General features: G+C 32.0%; 1 non-coding gene across 1 annotated transcript; it reads left to right on the forward strand.

The window, feature by feature from the left end:
- The first annotated feature begins 2,576 nt into the window (after positions 1 to 2,576).
- On the forward strand, positions 2,577 to 2,707 carry LOC145096499 (small nucleolar RNA snoR86). The gene has a single exon (XR_013703904.1). It is a non-coding gene; the product is annotated as a small nucleolar RNA snoR86 (small nucleolar RNA).
- The last annotated feature ends 2,887 nt before the right edge of the window (positions 2,708 to 5,594 follow it).

A 5,594-nucleotide genomic window follows, 5' to 3' on the forward strand; every position in this document is an offset into this window, starting at 1 on the left:
GTTAAATAACTTCTAGTAGATAAATTTATTGGCTACCTTAAATGGAAAATGAACAAAGTTGGTTGCCTTTTATAGGTAATATGTAAAATATACATAAAAACATTCTAACATTGTATCAAAGGAGGTATAAATTTAACTTTAACAATAAATACAAATTCCTACCAATTTATATGTTAAATAGAGATATTTATATAAAACGTTTGACAATATTTTTTGTATGCAAATGGTTGTTTTTATGTTCAATCGTTAAAGAGTTGTTTAGCTCGCTAAAGTTTACCTTTAAGTTTGTATCTAAGATTGTTTGTGAAATTCTAAGAAATAATATATAATCGGTTATAACATATATAAATTTGTGAGCAATTGTCATTTTAATGTCACAACTTGCTTATAATTTATAATTTTATGCAAAATAGTTAAATTATTAATTTCAATATTATGTTAAACGATTATCTTAAATCAAAATTTCAGTTAAACTTGAAAAAAATTGAGAGACTATTTTATAAATAGTTAAAAGTTATATACTATAGTGTTAAACCTAAATTGTAATCATAAATTAACAAAAAAAACAATGAAACTATTTTTTATATTCATTAAGAATTTTTAGATAGGTAGCTTAAAAATAACTTACAATAAGAACAGTTAAAAGTAATATTATATAAAAATTATAATGTTATCTTTAAAAACAAAAACAATATTTGTTGTTTTAAATAATTACAATCAAAGAAACTAACAATATTCATTAAAAAAGAATTTAAAAAAGTTAAATTTCTTAAGCCAAATTAAAATAATTAAGAATTAACAAATACGTTATTTTAAATAATTTACAACAACAATAGTTAAAAGTAAAATTATATACAAAATTTATATTATTATCTTTAAAAACAAAAATAATGTTTGAAGTTTTAAATAATTACAATGATAGAAATTAAAATCTTAAGCAAATAAACTTTTTAAAATTAATTAATCATAACAACAACTATAAATATCATTAAACCATATATTATATTTAATTTTATTAATGAGTAACCCGCAAATAGAGGCCATTTAAACAATTGAGAATATAGAAATTTAAAAGATATCTACATAATCATACAATTCAAAACAAATAATGTTTATACTAACTTATTATAATAGTTATTATATAAGCGCTAACAACAACGTCATTGATATATTTAAACAAACATATATTTGTAAAGATTTCAAATATATTGTTATATATTGTACGCAACGTGTCGGTATTCACCTTATATATATATATATATATATATATATATATATATATATATATATATATAAAGATTCAAATAAGAACCACTAAAGGTTAAGAACTCTAGGAACAATTTATTTTAGGCTTATAACTAATAATATATTTGTCATTCTCAACTATATATTTGTAAATCTTAAAAAGAGAGTATTTTTGTCAATTATTTTTATTAAAAAGAATAGAAGAATGGAAATATCGTAAATAAACACAAATCCAAGCCCATTTATATAAACATTTAATCGATTGTTAAAAATGGGTCTGGTTGTTATTACTCATAATTTCATCATCTCCAAGAAATTAAACGTTCCATTCTCTCCCATTTGCTACCACCCACAAACTTCCACCGTTGGCGATATTCGCACCACCGCCAACTCCTTCTTTGCCGTTGATGTCCCCACCACTCTTTCTGCCTACCGTTGTCGTCACCTCCGGAAACTGTCTGCTGCTCAACTACCGCCTATGACCATTAGAAAACTTACCAATTGTCTTCATCCTCTCGGATCTGAATTTTTCGGTGAAGTTTATAGATCATGACGTTGCAAACATAGTAGATCTGAAGGATGACCGGTGTTTATTTTTTTTATGATAGAAAGTTGTGATCTAAACCGAAATCTATAAGTGTTATCGGTGGTATTTCCGTTTAAATTATCAGCAAATAAAAAAAATGTTCTTCTGGTGATGAGTCTATCATTTTGAGAGTTTTCTGGCAGTGTTCCGGTGAGGTTTCACGGTGAGTGCCATTTTCCGGTGATGTTTATGTACCTTTCAGGTTAGATTTGGAATTACTTTAGGAAATGTGAGGGTTTCTGTCGATATTCCAATGAGGTTTTTTGATGTATGTTCCGACACGGTTTACCGACAACAGTTTAGGCTTAATCGACATAGGTTGTTGGTGACGTTGTGGTCAAAAACGTGATTACAGATGGAAACCTAGCCTAGTCCAATCTCCAGGTACGTCATACATTACTTTATTTGTTTTATTGTTTTATTTCATTTTTTGATGTTATCACAAGCAATTACTTTTACAGTAAATAAAAATTTAGATATAGGATCTAGTTACTTGTTTTAAAATAAATCAGATAGCATATACGATGAGTTTTTCTAAGCAATTGTTTATATTTTTCTTGACCTGTCAGTGATCTTCATATAATCTAAGCCTAAGGTTAGCCCTTGTTGCCAACTACATTGGTTTAGATAGACACTAAACAAAAATAGGGTTTTAAACAGTAGGCGACGTTGATTAAAAGTTAGGGTTATGTTGAAAGTTTGTGGTAGGTTTGGTTTTGTGGGGGTGATAAAAAACCAATTTGCAGAGTAACGTCATCGATAAAAATGGCGATATTTTGCATTAAAGGTTGGCGATAGCAAAACAATCTAAACGATTCTCCGTGCCTTTCAGAATTTTTGCAACTTTGATTATGGCCTCAAACAAATCGCAACAATTAATTAAATTCTATTTAGGGTTTTTGAGCTCATTTGAAAACAAGTAATCTAATTTGGTATTAAATGTTTAGAATGATCGACTCCAACATCAACGTCGTAATTAAAAATGTTTAGACAAAAGTATTTTGTAAATCAAAATAATATGTTTTATATTTGTTTCAAAACGTCTAATAGTTAATATAAAGTATATTATTCACAAAAGCTACGGCTTTTAATATCATTATCATTATCATTTCATTATATACTTATTATGGAAGCATTTTTCCTTTCACCACATTCATTTGAAACTCCCATTTATTTTTCCTTTCACCACATTCATTTGAAACTGTCACAACTAGCCTTTTTGGCTAGGAAATTTCATCCTCAAGGAAGCAAGGACTATTGTGAGGCTTGTGCTAACACACCTAAGTGTTCAATATGAGATCCTAAGGAGCCATATAGTGTTAGAATGCAAATCTCTCCAAGTATAGTGAATCTCTCCCAAATCTCTCTAAGTATGCGAAATCTCTCCAAGTATAGTGAATCCTTCCCAAATCTCTCCAAGAATAGTGAATCTCTCCCAAATCTCCCTAAGTATGCGAAATCTCTCCAAGTATAGTGAATCTCTCCCAAATCTCTCCAAGTATGTGAAATCTCTCCCAAATCTCTCCAAGTATGTGAAATCTCTCCCAAATCTCTCCAAGTATGTGAAATCTCTCCCAAATCTCTCCACGTATCTCAAATCTCCCTAAGTACCTTTCTCAGTCGAAAACGACTCAAAACCGGAAGAGGAAACCCCAAAAGGACCCTCTTGGTCCTGTACCTTTTGGCCGGAACCCTCTTAGGTCCGGAACCCTCTTAGTCCGGAATACCTTCTAAGGAGCAAAGAGGAAATTGCTTCTCGGAACACCCTTGCTTTGGACCTAGCAGCTTCGGAAGGTTGACTCCGAAAGGGTTAAGGCTTGCTCCGGAAGAACCCGCCTCACCTCACCTCGCTTCGGACATCGCCAGCCGAGTTCGCACCTCCGGTCCGGACCTTCGGATTTGAGCAAATGGCTTCGGAAATTCACCCCTTTGCGTTGGAACTTGAAGAATGACTCTGGAATCCTTCTTATGCATCTCGGACCCTCGCAGGAACTAACCCCCACTCCGGATTTTCATTGTTTTCAGACTTTTTCACCATTTTAAGGTATTTTGACGCCGGAAATTACACCAAACACGTATTTTTCCTATCCTAAACCCCTTAGACCCCTATTTTATGCTAAAATTAATTATTTTAAGCATATTCTTCATAAAAATAAATGTTTGGGATTTAGGAAAACTTTATCCTAGATCAAGAAAAAGACAAAAGGGTTTGACTTTGTGATTTGATGAAATTCCTCATTTCCTATGAAAATCACAGTATTCTATGTTTTTCCCACCAAATACCCATGCATGGACCACCAGATCCCCATGCATAAGAGATTCCTTTCCTTTTCTTATACTCCTAAGCAACGACGGTGAACGGGTTAGACTTCACATATTCTCTCACTTTTCTCATTTCCTCTCAAAACTCATCTCCAAGCAAGAGCAAGAACTTGCTGAAAACAAAATTCTCAATTTCTCCCTGGAGTTGTAAGGTAAATTCCTCCACCCATCTAATATTTTATAATATTTCAAGATGAATTCATATTATTTTATTCATAATATGTGATGATCACCCTTAGGAAGGCATTCCCCCAGGGAAGTTCCTCATCTCAGCAAGAGTTTAAGCTTGAGATCTTCACTCCATAACTCCAAACAACTCCTCAACCACCTCAAGGTGAGCTTCATACCCCACCTTTTTCAATGTTTTAATGTTTTTTGGGGGAGAGTACAAGTCAAATCTTGCCTAGACTCTTAAATGATTACATATATACATATGTTTGTATGTGTGTGAAATATTATTGAATTATTATTTAGTAATATACTCATGAACGAAGGGTTTCTAAATTTCACAAAGAACAGAGGATACTTTGTACAAAAGAGCCTCCCAACTATAGGGTGTGTCCAACTTAACCCCTTTATCAATGCTTTCATGTCTAGAGCTAAAAGTATAATAGGAATCTTGATAAGTGGACACCACTTCTAGTAATTTTCGAAAATAGAAACTTTGTGAAATAATTGCAAACTATCAGGGGGTATTTTATAAATATTCGATATAAAAGTTTGCGACAAGAAAATATACAAGTAGGACCTTTATGACAGAAATATTTGCATGTCATAAGCTGCTGTCATAAAACCTCCAAGAACATAAGTAATGTTCTATATGTCATAAAACAGAAAATGCGTGTCATAACCGGCAGTTATAAATTTATATAAATTATAACTTGACACTTTTTCTCTTGACTAAAATGACTTATTTTTCAATTAACGAAAAGGAATGAACACGGGCACCTAGTTAACGAGCACAATCAACGATATGGAACGAGAACGATATTTCTATTCAATAAGTAAGAGTTTCATTATTTATCTAACAAATAATGAATCTCTAACGATTGCTCAAAAGGTTGTTAATATTCAAGTCAGAAAAATCTCAAAAGTACCTAAATATAAAAATATTAGTGTACGTCTAAGTCCTGTAAGGAGTTATAGCCAGATTCTCCTGGAGGGAGAGCGGGAATTTGTGTATAGATCTATACAGGATTGACACCCCGCACCTTCGTTGTTCGCTACAGCTAGACAAGCCAGTTTAGGGTGACAAATGTCTTTTCCAAACCGAGGGCGCCTGAGAAACGCCAAAACAGGCACTCAGTCATGATTAGTATGGTTATAACGACTCACTAAAATATTTTATATTAACTAGAAATTTATGTAAAGAAAACCTCATAAATAAAATTTGGCACTTTGTGTTGACTGTCCTATACGTGATAGGTGATGGTCCGCATTT

The sequence above is a fragment of the Lactuca serriola genome, chromosome 3 (genome assembly GCF_051521515.1).
Source record: "Lactuca serriola cultivar US96UC23 chromosome 3, Lser_US96UC23_V15, whole genome shotgun sequence".
Taxonomy (NCBI): domain Eukaryota; kingdom Viridiplantae; phylum Streptophyta; class Magnoliopsida; order Asterales; family Asteraceae; genus Lactuca; species Lactuca serriola.